Genomic DNA, 21,152 nt, shown 5'->3' on the forward strand with positions numbered 1-21,152 from the left:
TAGTATACAACCCAAGTGTATGATGGGGTTTCTTCTCTTTTCTCCGTTTGTTTTTTTCGTATTATTCTCATGGTATTTTATTTTATTGTAGAGATTCGGTTTTGGAAGGTTGGATCCACCGTGGTGGGGGCTGGGGGGAAAAAGAATTAAAAGGGGACATCGGACACAGCTTTTTGTATATTGTATCTGTTGTGTCGCTCATATTTCTTTTGTGTTTTGATGTCTCAATAAAAATGTAACAGAAAAAAGGGAATGACACAAATGATCCGTTAGTTTGCTCCTTTAAGGCTTTACTCTCCGACCTCAACTTCATCCAGGCCTGCAATGGACCCACCCACAACAAGGGCCTTACCCTTCACCTTATCATAGCTAGAGACCACATCATTCACCTTGATGACATTGTACCCTGTGATTGGGCAGATCATAACCAAATCGTCTTTGACATTTTCGAAAAGGTCTTGCTCAGACAAGGTCAACCGCTTGAAAACAAACAGCTGGCTCGGAATCTGAGAGACATCAACATCTATAATCTATCCAACATGATCAAGAATCTTCTGGAACCTACCCCTAACATGAACAATGTGGACCAATAGACGGATCATTACATCAACTCTATGTCAAGTATTCTCAACTCTGCTGCTCCGAAGCAACTAAAAAGGATTCAGATCAAATAATCCAAACCCAAAGGCTCCCTTAATGAGTAATGTCGCAAACTTAGGCTTTCTGAGAGGCGATGGAGAAATGCTCCCTCCACGACTAGTCTCAATCAGTTAAGGAGGTTGAGAAGCTCTTACAACAAACACATTCGCAGAGCTAAAACAGATTATTTCAGGGCTCTGCTTGACAGTACTAAAAACCGACCCAAGAAACTGTTTGAAATCGTCAAAGAACAAGCTAATCACCCTACTAATCTTATCCCAGCACTCAAGACTCCCGGCCCCAGTGAGGAGGACTTCTCAGCGCACTTTTCAGAAAAGTCTAGGATTATTGAATGGGAGCTACAACCTGCCACTACTTACTTGCGGTCTCTGAGCGCCCTTGCTTCAGCATTACCTACGGCAGTGTGAGCCCCTCTCTACCCCACAGTGTACACTCCCATAAACAATGCCTCTTGGAATTCCTTCCTGCTCCCGGATGGGGGGGAAGCTGTTACATTCTTTTGCATCTCCTAAATCCTCCAATCATTTCAGTTATCCACTTCCCGCTACGCTTCTCAAAGATCTCCCTCTCTGCACCCAAATCATTCAACAATCTCTCTTGCAGGGGAGGATTCCTGACTGCCTTAAGATGGGGCAAGTCACACCCACCACAAGAAGCCTAATGCCGACTTAGCGGATCCCAATAATTTCCGTCCTATCACCAGCATCATGTCTTTACCTAAATTAACCAAGAAATCAATTCACACACAGCTTTGCAACCACATCGAGAAATTTCAGCTCCTTGACCTCCACCAGTCAGGCTTTAGAGCTGGGCACAGTACAGAAACAGCTCTAACTCACATTGTTGATGACGCCTTGAGATCTCTTGACCAAGATGAACCTTGTCTTCTGATCCTTCTTGACTTGTCCTCTGCATTTGGCACTATCAAACATGAGAACTTGATTGTTCTTCTTCAACATATGATGGCGTTATCTGGACCTGTCTTAAATTGGTTCACCTCTTTCCTACATTACCATACCCAAAGAATCAAAGTCAGCCAATCACTTGCTGCTAGTATCCCTGTCACTATTAGGGTACCTCAAGGGTCGGCACTCTCGCCCACGCTCTTCAACCTCTTCATGGAACCTCTAACTTTTAATCTGAACTGCGCTAGCATTTAATACCATATGTACGCAGATGCCACTCAACTTTATTTGAAGATTTTCTCTCCACATGACATAAAAACTCAATGGTGCGCTTAAAAAAACTCAACAATGGCTAAGGCAGAATCATCTGTTACTAAATACCCTCAAAACAGAATTTGTAATTGTAATTGTAAACACATTTATATAGCGCATGGCTACCCGGAGGCATCCCAGCGCTTACAGTCGCAGCAGAGTCGTGTCACTCAGTTTGGAAAGAGAAATGTTTTCAAAGATCTCCGAAAGGATAGATGGTTGGGTTCTAAGCGTAGGTGAAGATGAAGAGAGTTCCAAAGTCTAGAGGCATTAGCTGAGAAAGATCGGCCACCGCTTCTGGCCTTACGAATCCTAGGGATGATGGCCAGAATCTTGTTTTTGAAGCGAAGGGATCTTTTGGGCTCATAAGCCTGGATAATGCCTTGGAGAATAGGGGGGCTTGATTTGAACAAAGACTTATGCACAATGCACAAGCTTTTGAACTTCACTCTCTCATGGACTGGCAGCCAGTGAAGTGATTTAAGGGCTGATCTGGCTGATTGATATTTGGGAATACCCGGTAAAAGTCTTGCCGCCCAGTTTTGAGTGGTCTGGAGTTTGGAAAGGGTAGCAACAGGCGCACCTAAGTAAAGGGCATTGGCGTAATCCAGCCTGGATAACACCAGGCCTGGACCGTTAATTTTCTGGCCTGAAAAGGGAGAAATGGAAGAACCTTCCGGATCATTTTAAGGATCCCATAACATGAAGCTGCTGTCTTCCGGGCCTGGGTTATAAATGTCAATTCATGGTCAATCCAAATACCCAGACTCTTTAACTGGGTTTTGGGTGTGGGTAAAGGACCCATGGAAATAGCCCATCTTTCCGACAGATCGTAAGGAGACTGATTGCCCAGGATCATAATTTCAGTCTTTTCCCCGTTCAATTTTAGGAAAGAGTCACTCATCCATCTTGTGATTTCCTCCAAGCAGAGGTAAAGACAGAAAGGGGAACTTTCCGCTTTGTTGAGCCTAATCACCAATTGCTTATCATCCGCATAGGTAACTATATGGACTCTAAAGGGTAGAGCTGCCTCAGCTAGGGTACAGGTGTAAGCATTAAACAAGGTGGGACTTAAAGAGGATCCCTGCAGCACTCCACAGCGGAGGGATGATCGTTTGGAAATGGCTTGATTATCAAATACCTGAAAAGATCTGTTATTCAAAAAGGAAATGAACCAATCCAGAGCTTTTCCAGAGATACCTAAGTTTCTAAGCCTATGAATCAAGATCTGATGATTTCTGGTATCAAAAGCTGCGCTGAGGTCAAGAAGAAGGACCACCGCAGTACCCCCAGCATCTACTATCTTTCTTGACTCTTCCACTACTGAAAGTAGGGCCGTCTCTGTTCCCAAACCGGTCTGAGTTATAGGAAACAAGGGAACCCAAAGGTAGTACACTAGGGACCTTGGGCCCTAGTAGTTTGGGTGATCAGGGTAAGAATAGGCACAAACTGGAATAGTATTTATGTCCTTTGTCCAACCGGACAGGAATTTATTTGGCGATGCACACAATCAGAAAGTAATGTCATGGGGGCACAGCCCGTGACCACAGTGAACAAGACAAAACAACAAGTATAGGCAAGAACGAGCAAATCGGTCTGTATACTTATAATCAGTGAACAGACTTGATTGTAGTTTGAATGACCAGTGTACATAGTATTCACAAGCATATTCAGTACATATGATCCTATTGTGTCGATGACGTTTTGATGCCGAAAAACAAGATAAATGGCATCATCTTCCGGACAAATATTTAAATTATGTTTGTCTTGGCATTATAAACAATTGCCTTTCATGCAAGACAGATCCTTAGGCGGGGAGGTAGTACAGGTTGAGAGAGGTGGATCGATTTGGACCAATGATAGCGTGTATTTCAGATTATCCCGCTTTTGAGTCAATTAGACCGTCCAGATCACGGCTTGAGTTGTACTCTCTGGCGGCGATCCCCGCCAGAGATGCCACGTCCTGCGATTCTGCAACCGGCACAACTCGAGGATCGAGATTCACGCTGTATGTTTGGGCAATGATCGACAATTTAAGACAAGTATTTTGTAACTCAATACACAGCACGCGCTACACACTGCCGCGCGGCCGAATCCCCAGCTCTATTTGATGGCCTCGGCAGGAAGTGGGGTAGTGGTGGGAGGAGTTGCGTCCCTCCGTGCAAGCGGCACACAAAAGCCATGACTGACCGGGGAGGCGATGTCAGGTAAGTAGAGACTTTCCTAATGTACAAAATAAGCAATTTAAAAAAATTCAGCCCTCTTTGAAACAAATTCCCACACTCAATACACAGCACCCACTACACACTGCCGCGTGGCCGAATCTCCAGCTCTATTTGATGGCCTCGGACAGGAAGTGGGGTAGTGGTGAGAGGAGTCGCGTCCCTCCGTGCAAGCTGCACACAAAAGCCGTGACAGACCGGGGAGGCGGTGTCAGGTAAGGAGAGACTTTCCTAATGTGCAAAATAAGCAATTTAAAAAATTCAGCCCTCTTTGAAACAAATTCCCACACTCAATACACAGCACGCACTACACACTGCCACGCAGCCGAACCCCCAGCTCTATTTGATGGCCTTGGACAGGAAGAGCGTAACCACTCGGCACGTACGCAAAACTGGATCAAACAACTTTCAGCACTCAACTGCACCCCTCATGTTCTTGACTCTGCAAGCTCTTAAGGCGTCACACTGGACAAATACCTTAATATGCTAGCGCACATCAATGCCACCATTAGGAGTGCCAATCATCAGCTCAATACTCTTAGGAAAATCAAGCCTTTCTTACCTCCTGAGGACATCCAGTCAGCAGTCCAATCCCTAGATATCTCACAATTGGAATATGGTTTGGTGACCCTAACTGTGCTTCCTAAGGCTAAGTTGGCTCTGCTAAGAGCTAGTCTGAACGTCTCTGCCAGACTCATCACTGGCTCCAGAAAGCATGATCATATCACACCTAACAATTCAACTTAACTGGCCTTCAAAAGCAAGGATCTGCTTCAAGATAGTCTGTCTGAAAATAAAGCTATTCACTACAACACCCCAGCTTACCTGGCAAAAAAAACTTGAGTGTTCCGGCTCTAATACTCTACTACTGAAACCTCCTAACTCCAAAAAAAAAGAACTTACAACTGTGCCTTCTCCGGGCTTGCTCCAAGAATTTGGAATGCCCTTCCGCCAGAGATCAGATCCAACCCCTCGAATGCTTCATTTAAAAAACATGTCAAATGGCTGAATGAACTTCCTCATCAATAGCCCTGATGCCATTTGCAAGTCAATTCCTTCTCCTACTTGACAATTGTTTTACATTGTGTTTCAAAATGTATTTTGTTGTCCTTTTGACATACTGCTCTGCTAGAACTTCACTGTGCCTACTAGTAGGGCTGTTACCAGTGCATTTGTATGCACTTTAATATGTTACATAGGTGATGTCTAAATGTGGTATGTGATGTTTGTATCTATATATATGTTTCTATATGTCGCTTTTTATATATGTTCTAATTTTCCAGCCCTGAAGAAGTTCTGGTTTCAGAACGAGACGCGTTGGCTGTCGTTCATTGAAAAAGAAGAATAAAAAGCAATAAAGAAGGAATTTTATTTATCAGATGAACTTACTTGATAATATATATTCTGAAAGTGGTCCAACTTTAATATAAGTTACAAGTCAATTCCTTCTCCTGCTTGACAATCGGTTTACATTGTGTTTCAAAATGTTTTTTGTTGTCCTTTTGACATACTGCTCTGCTAGAACTTCACTATGCCTACTAGTAGGGCTGTTACCAGTTAATCACTTCTTATTTTGGCTTCCCCTTGCACCCCCATGTACTTTTTATGTTTCAGGTACTTCTTATGTTTCCTTATTGTACAGGACTTATACTGTTACCTCATACCAACTTTCGTTACTTTGTACCGCGCTCTGATACCCATTTGGGTCTTGTTCGCGCTTTATAAAACTTTTCAAATAAATAAATTGACGCTCAACAACCTGTGATTTTGGGCAAACCACTTACTCTCCCTGTGATTCTGGGAAAATCAGTTAATCTCCCAGGGCCAAACAAATATGAATGTGTCCTTGTGTAAAAGAACTGGTACTCATGTACTAATATTATGGCTAAAAAGGGACAAAATATGGAATTGTAAGTGCATATAGAGTAAGTACTACTCCATTGTTTACTATTCTTAACTATGCACCTTGAAGGTATGTATATTGTGAAGGTACACATATGTGCAGTTAGGTTTGGAACATCTATATTTACCTTTAACTAATCTGTCCTTTGATACTATGTCCATGATATTTTGTGAGATTGAGAGTCCTACATCGATATTCCAGGGGCACACCCTGGAGAGCACCTGAAGATTAAGCTGAATCAGTTGCTTTTTTAGAGGCTGAAGACAGACCATGCAAAGCCTTGAAAGCAGACAGTGAATCTTACAATCAGCTTGTTTCTACAGTGGAAGCAATGAAACATTCTCAGTGCAGAAGAGACTGGACCTTTTCCTTTGTCCAGGGATCAAAGGAATAGCCGCACTCTGAACTACTTAAAAATGCTTCATCTTATTGTCAGAAAGGCCCAAGCATGGAGCTTTATCTTAATCACGCTTTAAATTTATTGAGACTCCATCTATGATGTATAGAACCTGCTAAGAAGAATGAGTAAAAATCCTTTTAGCTGATAGAGTTTTAAGAAGCCTCCTTCATCTCACCTAGCTTTGTCTTAATAAAATATGCAGGTATCCAAATACTATGGGGGTCTGGGGAGAACAGGGATACCCCGGCACATGCTGCAATCAACCTTCAGTGATGAAGGAATAAAAGATTCAATTTTAACCTGTTGGTGACCTTATTTGAAAAGAACAGCAAAGCCCCTCTCCAATGTTACCATTACAGTTGAAGAATTTCTTTCAGGGATATTCTGGGGAGACATCGTTCACCACACATCCATTTCAACGTGGTACTATTACGTCTTGGTTTTCACTACGCAAGAAGTTACATACACATTGTGACTTAAGAAATTGGCAATGCCCTCATGTTTTTCGGTGCTGCTCAGCATTTCTGCGTATTTACCGCAAACACACCCCCTTGTTAGCATTAATCAAATCATTGATGCTCAGGAAACTTTCTCTCGGCCGTTAATGGATTTCCCTGCCTCGGAACAGGGGCTGCCATGCAGATGATCATAAGAGGATTCCATTGATCTTGTCATGGCCCTAGAAAGAAGTGCACGAAATACTCTCTGCTAATGTTTGGAGCCAGTAAAGGAAAAAGGAGCTAAGGAATGAAACTGCTGAATGGTGTGTAAAGCAGCGGGCGTGTGGGGAGGGATTGCAGAGGAATTAAAAAGAAATTGGAACTCCACACAGATTCGAAAATATGCAAAGGAGGCATCTCTCACCCACCTTTGGCGTTCATGAATTTAGCCAAAGAATCAATCAGAAATTAATCTTGAGTCTTATCTAGGGCCATGACCTACAGGGCAGTGCCTAACCTGGCCAGGTGGTTGCCAGTGGGGGCCACCAGCACTGAATTTTGGGGACCAAGACTTATTTTTTGCATTAGACATTTACTGAGAGCAAGATAGGGAATAAAAGCTGAATGATGGAGGAAGAGAAAGACGGAAATAACGTGACAAAGGAACAGCAGGAACCTGCAAGAGTGAGATAAAGCAGCAGGGAGTGTCTGGTAGTACATTAAAGAGGCATGAGCAGGTTTGAAGACTACACAGCCTTGGTAAGATTTAATTGCACCTGCTGCAGGCTTCTAAGCAGAGCTTTGAGTACTCATTCTTTTCAAAAGCAGGCACTGACTTAAGGAAATAACCTGTAAGGAGCTATATGAACCAGAGAAGAATGCTCTAGTGCAAAGATCACAGACAGAAGCTTGAAGGACAAAACAGTGAGGCTGTGTGAATTAAATGTGGTGTCTCAAGAAGAAAGAAGTCTTCTTATACTTACATTAGAACGCCAGAGGCGACTCCGACTGTCCAAGTACATGGTTTCTTCTGTCCTTTGACCTCGTTTGGTGTTTATAAGAGGCTGTGGCTGGTGCTTTGGATCTAAATACAATAATGGAGAGCACAAAACTCCCCTTGTTCTCATGATAATGAGAGGAGAATGGGGAATTGACCATGGGTAGCTTCCTACCACAGGGAACCATTGAGGGGGCTGGGTGTCTGTCACTACTCAACCATTATCAAGGGTTGGCGGGTATCTGTCTCACTTGATTGAGGAAAGTGTAACTGTTAGAAGTTGAGTAAAGGGATGTTTAGTTAAGGATTTGCTTGTATCAGCTCCTGGTGTTATATGCCCTTCTTAGTGTTCAAAAGGCAACAGACAAGGGTCCGTTCAACTTGAAGGAGGCTGTGAAAAGATTTTTTTCCCTGAGCAGCTTATATACAGAAGAGGACCTGAAGACACAATGTAATTCAATCTTATCGTGAGTACAATAGAAACCATACTGTTTCTGAGTACAACCAGACTCCTGAATAAGGATCATTGGCTCTGCCACTCTTCAACCATGTCATCCTATAGAAAACTAAGGTAAATATAGGGGCTTCATTGGAAGGCACCCTAATCATGTCCATAAATGTAAAAATGAATGGACATCTTAGCTGCTGGACTATTCTTCACTGGCAAGACTGTGAAGGCCAGAACATAGAGACAATCCTTTTTGCAATAGGCCTTTATAGGTACCCTTATACCCTACCATGTCATGCTATACCATACTAGTGGTGACCGACTCTCCTGTACTATTTGCTGTGCAAGAAAATAGAGTTTGAAACAATCTGCTAGAATACTAGTCATGCTGAAATGTATATGTATACTTCGTATAACTGGGGTGTTTCCTGTAAGAATATTCAGTCAATGGAGGTAAAACGCACATTTCTCTTTGATCATAGGTACTGTTTTTGTAAGTCATTTGGTATTGGGCACATAGCAGTTAGTTGCACAGCAGTGGACAGTGATGAAAGCTGTCTGTTTTTGTTTGGTTGAGATAGATTTTGTGACGTACCCATTCAGTAGTCACTGGTTATGGTGATTGAGTGAATGAACAAGAGAAGTTGCAAGGAGCTCTTAACAAACGTACCAATTTTTAGGCGTGTTCAACTTATACATAGATTAAGATCGTTCTAAAATAGGAGGGCATCAAGGCAGCCATCTAAGAGAAAAATATTTCAACATTGTCTGGAGGAAAGTGAAAAAGTGTTCCAAAGAAATCTGCCTGAAGAGGAAGACTTCTTGATCCCCTACACTAAAGTCAAAGCGTATGAGCCTTATGGAGATGGGAGTCTGCTAAGCATAAAACTCTAAAGCAAAAATATCTGTATAACTTCCTGAAATCTTTGAAGACACATACACCTCATTCAGTGGAAATCTTGGTAAGTTGAAATATACCATTTTAACTACCTAATGCAGCCTTCCCTAGAATCCAGTGGAGGGGTGGAGGGCATCTGAGGCATGGGCTTGCTTATTTGAGCATGCTACTGGGTGAGCAGCAGAATTTTAATTTATTTGTAATTAATTGAGGGGACACTCTGATACTCTTGTGTAGATCACATTGTAGCAGTCACTGTGGAGTACCCATCAACCCCCACCACAATGCAAAAGTCCTTACTCAAGGTAAGGACTTATTTTCCTACCCATGGAGTAAACAATAGAGGGATACTGGAAACATTGTGTCGGGATAGTCTTTTTATGAGTCTGACCCTATGGGAGGGGCGGGGGGTCTATTACGAAAATAGAAATTATTGGGGGAATCAATAATTCTAGGTCCAACTCATTTTGCCACTGACTTCACCTGGGATTTTAGCTGCTTACAGCATCTGATATCTCAGGTTGAAAGTAAAACAGATCTGCTGTGTTGCCACAGTTCTCATAGTTCGTATGGTGCTGTAAACTAATGTTAACAGGCTCATCAGAATTAAGTGGGCAATCACAATGAGGGTGTTAAACCTGACATCCTTGGCATGCACCCTATCCCCCAAACTTGTTGCCTTCACTCCTGTTTTGCCAAACACGTTTTAATTGGCTCTAGGGCTATGAGCACTTTATCTCTGCTAGCCAATGCTAAAATGCTTGTGCTCACTCCTGTAACCATAGTAAAATTGGTTTACACCCAATAGGCATATTTAATTTACTTCTAAATCCCGAGAAAATTGGTATACCATATACCCAGGGCTGGTAAATTAAATACTACTTGCGCGCCTGCAGCACTTATTGTGCCACCTACTTACGTAGTCCTTCAAAGCCTGTCAGTGCAGCCCTTGTGTGCAGCTGCAAACTGCCATTTCGACCTAGTAAAATAAGCCTTTTGCCAGGACTAAACCTTACTTTTTAATGCATATGTCACTCACAAGGTAGGCCCTAAAAAGCCCATAGGGCATATAAGTCACCCCTAAGGTAGGCTCTAAACAACACAATGGGCAGGATGCGCTGTATTTAAAAGTTGGTCTTTTACTTTTATTATTTTCATTATCATTAAACTAGCCCTCGGACCCTATCCTATGTAGTTTGTTCAGTTGTGTTTAGGACAAAAAAAGGCCAACTTTGCCCTTTTTCTTTCCTTTCCTTCCTTTTGTCTGTTTGGATTTGTTTTTTAAGATTTGCTTTTTAAGATTTATTCTGGAGGTCCTGTTAATTAACATAACTATGGCTATTCACATGTTGGAAGATTTGCACATGATTCGAAGTAATCAGGTTCATACCCGACAGAACCATTGTTTATACTGAAATTATATCGCCCAGGTTCTGAGGGATACTGGGTTACCCCGTAAGAAGTTTGTCTACGGGAGATGTAGGCCTTGCAATAGTCAAATCTAATTTGAGAGTTTTTCACTACCAGGAAATGTATAGTTTAAAAGTAAAAGACAATCCTATTCGTGTGGGGATAGTGCCTCAGCTCACCTGGCTGCAGCTCAGGTAAATGAGGAGCACCGCTCTTTCCGTCGGTGTCTCCGGGCGTTCCTCTGCGCTAAACTTGGGGAGTACAGATAGACAACTGATGGGAAAATTCTCACCCTGAGTATGTGCCTCATGTGAATATGTTGATATAGTATCATGTGTAGTCACTGATTAATCCAGCTCACACCCCTCTTTTGTGTCACGTCAGTAGTTGTTTGTGATGAGAGCCTTTTGTTCTGACTCCTAGGTATTTCTGTATTCATTAACTTTTTTTGTCCTAACCATTTGGTGCCTGCAGCATGTTTCCTGGGTCACATGGCTAGGTGTAGTTGACAGTAGGCAGTGGTGTGTATTTCCGAGACATTATCACAATAGAGGGTCTGGCTATTGGCAGGATGGTCCATCCTGGCTGGCTGGAGGGGGAGGGCGTAGTTGCCACCTACCACACTTGCACTTCTGGCCCAGCTCACACACAGAGGACTTCACACTAGCCTATTGTGCCCCCAGACAGACTGGGACCAGGGCAGGGAGGCAGGAAATGTCTGCCACCTTCAAAAGGGGAAATTTCCAGAAGCTTAACTTCAAAGAAGGCACGAGGTGTAAAAAAAGAGGACCCTCGGACCCACTCCTCATTACACTCCTGAACCTGCGGATACTACAGAAGAAGAACTGCCCTGCTGCCAGAGGACTACCTTGTTCCCTGAGGTCTGTCCTGCAGACTGTGAAGGAAGACTAGACCTGCACCCAACATCCCAGACTGAAGTGACTCTAAGGGTCAGTAGACTGACTTCCTGTTGTGAGCTACAGGTACACAACAAGCTCCAGAGGCCTCTTTGCATCTATCCAGCTGACCTGCTGAGAACTGGACCTGTCTGGCTCTGCAACTGGACCTGCCCAACCCTTGCTTGCCTCTGCTGGAGTGAGTTCCTGATCTATTCAAATCAGGGAATGGGGGAGTAAGAAGGAGCTCTGATCCATTCAGCTTGCCGTTAATCATTAAAAATCAAATGGGAATGGATCACTTGTACCTGGCTGCTACCAGGGTCCACTGTGTTCTATCCGTCAGTACTTAAAAAAGTACTTAAAAAACCCTCATTCACGCAGGCAGACCGTGTGGCGGTTTATCTTGGTTCTCCGCCTTTGTTTGGTGCGTGACAGAATCATCATCGGGTCTCTGTTTTGTATGCTTCCTCCACCTGGAGGGAACAACTGGTTTTTACAGTAGTGATCAGAAATCGATCCTGGGTGACAAGTGTTCAGGTGAGGTGTGGTGCTCCTTTAAGAAGTGATCCTCGTACTACCTAAAAATAACATTTTTATTCCCTCTGGTGTAAGGGAGGACTGTATAAAAATATGTGCAGGTCGTGCAGCGACGGACTGGTTATGAGTCCACCGCACTTTCGTGGATGGTCGACATGTTTCAGCCCTCTGTACGCCCTCAGAGGGTCGTTGGGCTTTCTTCAGGACCTAAGAACAGTGTGCTTGACCTTTGGTGTTGCATCCATTGAGCTCCTCCTTGAAGAAAAGGAGAAAACCTAAAGCTTTGGCCTCTTCATGACCACGAACTGGCCCGTTCATTTCAAGATCTTGCTACCATTGCTGACCGCCAATGCAAAGCTCCAGTGAACCCGATTCTTCGCACTACAGCGACCACCAACAATGAACGGAGACGGGAGATCTGCAATTCGCAGTACATCGTAAACAGCCTGCAGTAACTATTAACATGAAGCTCCAGCAATGATTATCCATGATTCCTGACAGAATCTTCGCACTACAGTGTCAATTGTCCAAGATACTCAGCCTGCTCTTCACTCCACAGCGACGACCATCTGCAACGCTCTCCCTGCTCCTTGCAGAATCCTCCACCCTGAACAGAACTCTGCATGCTGAACTTAAGAAGTAACTTTTTCAACTAGACTAACTTTGTCCCTGCTCCATCTAGGTTGGCCTGAACTTGTGACTTTCGCACAGCATAACCAGATAACCGTGTGTGGCATTTTGTGCTTTTAAGCACTATACATACCATAACTCTTCGGTTCAACTGATTGTTTTTTTGTTGTTTTGGTGTCAAATAACATATTAAATTATGCTCCATTTTTCTGAATTGGTGAGGAATTTTTCTTGCTTTATGTTTTCACTTTATTGCTGATTCAGTGCTGCATAAACACTTTACACATTGCCTCTAAGTTAAGTCTGACTGCTTTGTGATAAACTACCAGCTGATTCAGCGCAGGTTAATTTCATGACTTATTGTAGTTTACCCCAACAAGAATTGTGGCTGCTGCTTGAGAAAGGCTGAAAAACTTCTTCAACCAATAACCCAGTTTCTCACTCAGGGCCTAAGTAGACACAAATGGCATAAGCAGTCTGTCAGGTTCAAATAAGACTTCAAAAAAAAATTACAATTTCGGAAAATGGGGTGCCGAACGAATAATGAGGAATTCTCAGATGGAGGTACATGTTTTTATTTTGTATTCATTGAGTTGTATCTCTAATTTGGTTGTGTGCACCTGTGTCAAGCCACCTACGTCTACAAGTGCAGACCGGGTAGGCAGTGCCAGCACCTATCTGATCAACAGCAGTGTTATGCCTCACACAGGCACATTTATTAGACAGCGGGCCAGGTACAGGAATACAGGCACCGGCAACAACAGGGAAAGTCACTGCTGCATGAACAATCAGCATGGCCAGGCCCACACTTCCATAGCCCAGTAAGGTTAGAGCTCCCTCTGGGGGAGTGTTCAACCCCTCACTCAGGAACTCAGGATGACCCCCAAAATCTCAACCCTGGAGAATAGACCACTAGTCCCTAACATACAGATTACATAAGTTTGCTTCAGGCAGCTTAAAAGTTCTCTAAAAGGTCAAGGGCAGGGTGAGAGCATTGCTCACAGTGCTTAATTTGTGCCAGTGCTTTCCGGTGCTTAGCACCAGCACTAATTTATCAGGGCCGGATCTACACCAAGCGTCACTCTGCACTATATGGCATGTGGCGTAGTATATAACATTATCTCACTGACTCACGCAGACAGTGTTGTTTGTCTCCAGAGTCCCAGTGAAGAGTGTTGCGGCTGTGAGAGCCAATAAAAATGTTTCACACATGATTACCATCCAGACTGTCCAACCATAATTTATGCAATATCCATACAGTTGTCCGACCTTGATGTGCATTGCGAATTAGCTTTAGGCAGCAGCCGTGGCCCTTAGTTGTGTGTTGCCGGTGGGCAGTACACTGAGTGGGCTGGATCTGGTTCTGTGGGGTAGGGGCTGTGCGGCAGGCAGTGTGCGTAGTTGTTTTTCAAACTGCCATGCCCAGGCACACCCCCACCCAATGAGTCATCAGTGGTTCAGGAGATGGTCAGCCCGACGATGTCGATGGCAGGCAGCAGAAGCTGCCCTGGCCGCCCACCACACAGAAACCATAAGTAGGAGCCATTGCTAAACAAATGCTGCTTTTTTTGTCTTGAGCGTGGTGGGGTGACGTTCACCCTGGTAGCTCCGGATCAACATCGATGTTGCCTGCATCATTGAAATCTCACTGAAACATAAAAAGCCAGCATTTTAGGTATTATCAAATCTTTTGCTTTCGGGGCCTCAGAGTCAGGTGTTAATGACTGTAGTAATGCACAAAAACCCTTCATCTGTTTGTCACATGGATTTTTTAAAGCCTTGACTCTGTGGTGCGCAGCAAGCGCACAAACGAAAGACGTATAATACACCTACAGTTTTCTTCCTTGGGCATTCACGATAGGCTTGGGGTCCTGGGTAACAGTTAAGTTGAAGGCCCTGCCGGACCCCTGCCCTTCCAGCCTCCTACGCTAGTCCTGGCCCGGGTGGGCATTGTGCTTGCAGTTGCACACGGCCGACGGAGGCATGATTCTTTGCTCAGGGCAGGGCGCAGACCTTGCCTTGAACTTGTCACTTGCCAGTGGTTCACTTCACAGTTCACTTCTTACGTGTACTATGAGGTGAACTGCTTCGGCTGAAATATGCCTGCTTTTCTGGGCGATCTTCATGCTGCTGCCTTATGGTCCATTCTGGCAGCTTTTAGGTCCCTGTGCTTCTGGCTGGGAGTTTGTGTTTCTGCTGACTTGTGATTTGCAATTTTGGTCATTCCCTCAGTTGCGGCCCTGCTTCTCTGGGTACACTGGCTGTACCATTTCTCTTTTGGGTTTCTAGTGCCTGTTGGAACTAGAATCTGCGTTATGGGGTTACCAGTAAGGAAATGAAGCTTCCAGCGTGAATTCTAATATTGCTGAACTAACGCCTTCATTCCCTAAAGGTAAAAAAATAAAGCAACTTTTACATTAGTGGAAAATATTAATTCTATTGCTACAAAATGGCAAAGATACGAAGCAAATAGAATAGAAAAATCATTTTACTTTTCAGTCTGTGCGCGCACTTTCTGTTCAGTAAGTCCACAAATGTTTCTTCTTTAAACTCCCATTTGCTTTCACTTCCAGCCTCCTAGTCCAGGCCCAGGGCATTGTACTTGCACACGGTGCCCGGCGCCGGAGGCATCATTGCTCAGGGCAGGCCTTAAACTCGTCACTCGGTGGTTCACTTCACAGTTCACTTCATATGTATGAAGTGAACTGTGAAGTGAGCCCCCAAGTAAGGAGTTCGAAGCCAAGCCTGCCTTGAGCAACCATGCCTCCGGCGCCAGGCACCGTGTGCAAATACAATGTCCTTACTGGCATTGATTTTTTGTTTTGTTTATGTTGAGGATTCAATTATGATGTAGCACTGCACTACATGGTCGAAATTCTGAATATAAAACTGCAGGATGCAGTTAGTCTGGGACGTGGGTCATTCATATGTCCTCAGCTGCTCTGTTCATCAGAATGTGTGGAAGAGAAAATAAAAAGCTGTTTGAAGGAAAGAGACTGTAGGATTGTCAGACATTTCAGGTGCATGCAGAATCATGTGCTTTGGACTCAGAGCCACCTCTTCAGTTTGGTCGCCTTTATTGCACAGAAGGTCCTATCTAGTCCTCCTCTAGAGATGCCCGTTAGACAGAGAGACTTCAAGAAATATAGTGAAGAAACTTTAGGGAGTAGTAGTAAGGTACAAGAGAGGTGAGTTAGACAGAGAGCTCAAATAGAAAGAGGTTAGTAAGAGAGCACTTGAGGCAGAGAGAAGTAGTGAAAGCAGTGGCAGGTAGAATGTGGGCAGTGCCAGTTACAATACAAGAACTATATAGGGATACAAGCTAGAGAAATCAGGGTGAGGAAAAAAAAGAGGTAAAATGTCAAGTGAGGGTAGAATGATAAGTCAGGGGTAGAGAGGTAGAAAGAAAGGTAGAATTAGAGTGCTGAAGGGCAGAAAGAGGAGATGTTGAGAGTAAAGAGGTGAAGCAAAATACATAGGTGAGGTAGTGAAAGAGAGCTGAATGGTGAAACAAAGCTAGAGTGGTTGAGGTAAAGAGGTAGAGAGTAAGAGGTGAGATACAAAAGTTCATAAAGAGAGGGAGAAGTAGAGGTGTGGTTGTCGGTGGGAAAGGTAGAGTGGGTTGATACTGGGAAACGGGCACAGGAAGATGAGAGGGACAGAAAAAAAGAGGTAGAGAAGGAGATGTGTAGTAAGAAAGAAGTAAGACCGAGAGAAAGAGGTGAAGGGAAGAGTGGTAATATTTAGGACAACACTCTGAAAATTGTTCCAGCGCCACTGGCCTGGGGTGCCTTTGTTCGACATTGTCATGCTTTCTGGCCTGGGTGCCTTTGTGTGACGCTTCCATGCTTTCAGGCCATGATGCCTTTGTGTGAAATTTCCATGCTTCCTGGTCTGAGACCTAGTACTTATGTGCGACATTTCCATGCTTTCTGGCCTGTTGGCTTATGTGTGACATTTACATGGTTAATGGCCTGGGTGCTTATAGGTGACATTTCCACAGTTCACGGCCTGGGTGCTTTATGTGTGACATTTCCACGGTTTATGGCCTGGGTGCTTACGTGTGACATTTCCATGCTTTCTGGCCGGGGTGCTTATGTGTGACATTTCCATGCTTTCTGGCCTGCGGGTTATGTGTGTCATTTCCACGGTTAATGGCCTCGGTGCTTATATGTGAATTTTCCACGGTTTATGGTATGGGTGCTTATGTGTGACACTTACCTGCTTTCTGTACTGGGTGCTTATGTCAGGTCATTATTTACCATTTACTATGCTTTGAAATTTAATACAGCTAAATATGTAATGGAAAATGTGTTGTCCACCATCTTGGTCTTTCTTGTTACAAAATGTTCTTAAGGGGATAATTCCCCCCCAAACACCTCTAGCAGTAATTAGGCACAGTGCCGGGGAACCTCTCAGCAAAACCTTACTATGAGGAAGGCTCCCTTGCTCAAATTCAGATAGGGTATTACATCTGACTTTTAGCAGGGCCAGTTGAGGATGTGGGTGGAGCCAATAGAGTAAGTGGGTGGAGCCAGTGGAAAAAGTGGGTGGAGCCGGGAAAGTGGGTGTGACCTCCGACAAACATTTAAGCACCTGCACTTCATGTTTTACAAATTAAGCACTGACTGCTCATTTTGCTTCAAGGTAGTCTCTTCTCTCAGAATAGGATTTTTCGGTATTAAGTGTTGCTTGACTGGCGGCTTATTACATGTAAAATACACATTCAAACATTTCTGTGATAAATCAACTAATTTCTATTTTTAAAAAACGGTTATTTTATATACGTAATCGATTTCTTCCTACTACATACACAGTGATTTATTTCTCTAACATATTGAATTTGAGGTTCTTATCAAGACGTGGCACAGAAGCACACTCCCTTTTGTACCACTTGTGGTGGGCTGGCATGTGCAGATGCCAAGCCTGTTACCAGCAGACCACCCACCACATTGCACGGCGCCGAAAAGCCTTTGCTTTCCTGACCTCGACTGCTTCCAGCATAATGCATGAATTATAATCGCTCTCAGCTCACGGATTCAGCAGAAAACGTCGGCTGGACAGCCTGTTCCACTGTTGCAGTTAAAGTAACTGAAATAATGCGCTATAAATGAAGGCGGCCATTAGACATGGTCAGAAATAGAAACATACTAAAGGACAGCTCTGCTCAATTCTGTAATGTGCCATTTTTACATTGTTACGGATTTAGATACCAGGAAGATCTCGAGAGATGTTTATATAATCCTAAAATAGTGTGGATAAAAATACAATACAGTATTATTGTGAAACATTAAAACATTGGTCTTGCTTCGAAAGCAATTAGGAATCCTAGTCCGGATAAAGCACATTATTAACTGCTTACATCAAAATCCCTGGCATGTCAGCAGATGAAGGCCTTGGCCTGCCCAGAATGTGTTGAGAATATTTCCAGCCTACTGTAAACACAAAATGCAGAAATGAAGAGGTGAACCCAAGGGTAGCTTGAGGAACCGTGGCGGGATGCTAGCTGGTATTATCTCGGGCAGAAGCAGGGCTGCTGTCCTTGAGCCAGGGCTTCTAGAGGGATGAAAGGGGAGGGAAGATCTCTGAAAGGGTCGCGGGTAAATAAGCATATATAGAAATCCTTTACAAGAAGCGTGTCGCTTGTAATTAAGGCCAGTGCCTAAAAAGGGAACAAAAATCCTATCCTTGACAAATTCATGAAATACTCCTAAAAAACTATGGACATATGAGAATCTGATTTAAACATTACACATGTCTGTGAAAGAGGGGTGTAATGAGGCCCTGATTTTGAGTTGTGGGATTTCACCCGAAGTGGGCAATTTGGGGTTAAATACCGCAATTTGCAATTTGAGGTGACTTTGGGAGTGGAATTATCAGGTCTGCAAACTCAAAACCCAATAATTCTGAGCCAGGAGACAAAAGAAGAGCCATTCCAGAGCACAAGTCCTAAAACAACTGTGAGGGGACAAACCAAGTTAAGCAGTATGCAAATTACATCATGGCGCGCGACATCACTATGCAGGACATCATGGTGCATTACATCACACATAGCATCACAGGAAGTGGCATCACAACCCATGACCTCACAACCCATGACCTTACAAGAAGTGACATCACAAGAAGTGACATCACAACTTAAGACCATACTCATGTATTTAGGAGGTCTATCATGAGTACATTTAAGCACATTGCAATATTTAACGATGATGCAAACCAGATGGAAATTCTGGGTCTCATTTTATACATTTATTTTTTAAAACACTGCCATAAAGAAATTGGCAATAGGGAGAAATGTAGCAGTAAAACTGTTCTGCTTAATTGTTTGCAAAGTCTGCATTTTAAAATATCTTATGGATTTAAGGTTCCTGCTGCAGAGATTTTTATGTGCCAACTAAATTTCATGGAATACTAATAAGATTACGTTAACTCTGTGTGCCAACTATATCGCAGAATAATAATAATAGTAAGATAACTCTGTTGGTTAAAATATTTGGTGGAGAGATATGTGTTTTATCTAGTAGCATAGAGGGTTATAATGTCTCTTGCAAAGCACAACTTGCAAATTACAGATTTTCATTTTTTGTAAACAGATAAGTGGGTTACTGCTTAAAACACAGAGATACTTTAATTAACTGAAGTTTATAAACTGTAATCCTTCTAATGTAGCACAGTGACATATGAAGGACATGTAGCTCCTACACCTTGTAACCCTCACTGTCTTATGTAACACATCCTGTACATTGATTTATTCACATGATTTATTGTCAATGTATGATGTGTACGTATGATGTAAAGCGCTCTGACACCCAGCAATAGGATGGGTATCACTATAGCCTTATAAAATCAATAAATCAAAATTGTGGTATTTAAATTATTTGTGTGAATACTGGGATAGACCAACACATCTAACATTTTTACAGTGCATGCCTATCTCTTAAACACAGGAACTGAACAAAGCCAAAAGCATGATTCTGTCAATTTCCTTTGAAGTGATAAGCTGTGTGCCTTTGTTTCCCACCCATTTTTTTGTAGAGTTTTATAAAGCACAAACTAGGTATCAGAGTGATTTATATGAGCACCAGTTTTGTTAAAGATAAACACATTCATTTTTTGTTAGGCACAGGGAGATACAGTGATTTGCCCTGAATCACAGGACGTTGAGCGCCGTTGCTGAGACTCGAACCAGTCGCCCAGCTTCCAGGTCAATCGCTCTAGCCAGAAGGCTACATCCTCTATGAGGCTGCCCATCTCTCCCAGCCAGGATGCTCCCTCCAGCAAAAGGCGGCTTGATGGCCCCTTAACTTCAGCCTTTGTTATGGGCAAAGCTGTAATCTGATACTCTTCTTCTCCTCCTGCAGGTTTCTGCTCTGAAGGAAAGCAAACAACGTGCAGGCGCCCCCGAATGCTCCATTGAATTTACTCAAACCTGCCCTGCACCTCTCCCCTAATTTCCCCTTCACATTACTTCCCTCTACTACGATATCTTCCTCTGCATAAGTCACTTACACATTTATCCCTATAGCAATCTTTGTAAAGTCCCTCCATTTGCAACTCTCCCACACAGTCTTATTTCTCTTTATCACAGTCTTTTCACTGCCTCCTTCTCCATTAACAAACCCCATCTGTAAACAGAGCATATTCTTTTCCTTTGGCCCGGAAAATATTTGGACAGCTGCGAGCCTCCTCCAGACACATTCCCTTACAATCGGCATATACGTGATCCACGCAATTTTCACTCTGCATAGGATTTGTTCTGCATTTATTCTGAACACCTTTTAATTAAGTGCCAGGCATTGTGAGAGGCCTGCACTGTCTTCACCTTCAACTCGAGAGTTCTCAATCGTACCCCATTTTGAACACCCATCGACACCCTGAACTCTCTTAGAAACTTAGTGGTAACTAAGCAATACTATGCTCCATAACACCTCATTTGAAAAAAGGAAAATGGAATTTAAGATTTCTAAAATATGCTCAATAAAACATCAATTGCATTATCACATAGCAGCAATGAAAACACACCTCAGTCACTTCTACCAAAAGTGATTTTGCGCCAACCAGAAACTTCCTGGGCATCTGCTGCACAGCGGTGCAAAACGATTCATGGTCTTAGATAATTATATGCCACAGAAAATTCCAGACACGCACACATGCACAAATACACACTCATACCTCTAGAGGGTGCAGACTGCAACTACCCACCCACAGAACCCTGACAGGATGCTCCCCATAAACAAACACAAACAGGACCACAGAAAGTGCAGGCTGCACCCCAAACAAACACACAAAGTCATGGATTGGGCAAGCCCCTGCGCACCAAGGAAGTGGACCCAAACACCTTACAGAGCCATGAAGGTGGTAGCCACCAGTAAAACTCAATCTGCCTTTTATTCAACCGGGTGACTGTCTTGTTTTTTTATTATTTGCTTAACGAGTTAAAGGTATATGGCATAAAGCCCGCCGCCATACATTATGAGAATATTGTAAGTGG

The sequence above is a fragment of the Lissotriton helveticus genome, chromosome 3_1 (assembly GCF_964261635.1).
Source record: "Lissotriton helveticus chromosome 3_1, aLisHel1.1, whole genome shotgun sequence".
NCBI classification, from domain to species: Eukaryota; Metazoa; Chordata; class Amphibia; order Caudata; family Salamandridae; genus Lissotriton; species Lissotriton helveticus.